Raw genomic sequence first — 405 nt, 5'->3', positions numbered from 1 at the left:
GGTACTGAAGGAAGAGTTTTGATCCATTCCTTTTGGGAAGTGGGGAAGGGTCTAGACATAACTTTATCCTTAAATAATAGATTCCGGGAGCAGAAATTCCCTCCACCAATGTGTAATTAGCCATTCATGCATGTAACATCTGGGGTGCTATCCAAATACTATTCTAGCTTCCACATAGTCTGTGAGTACACATCCACTTGAAAGCATGTATCTTGAGAGCCCACCAAAGTGTTTACTTTTACTCGTTGGCTAGAGGACCCAACGAGTTCAAAACAAAGCTATTTAATAGAACTTAAGCTCCTTTAGAGTAGAGATTGTTTCATTTTCTGTAGTTGTGTCCCCAGAGGTTGGCATAAAGTGGGTCTCCTCACAGTCTGAATTAAATAGCCCTGTGGCAACAGAGCC

Source organism: Monodelphis domestica, chromosome 7 (genome assembly GCF_027887165.1).
Source record: "Monodelphis domestica isolate mMonDom1 chromosome 7, mMonDom1.pri, whole genome shotgun sequence".
In the NCBI taxonomy this organism is placed as follows: Eukaryota; Metazoa; Chordata; class Mammalia; order Didelphimorphia; family Didelphidae; genus Monodelphis; species Monodelphis domestica.
Note: the sequence above shows the minus strand (reverse complement) of the source record.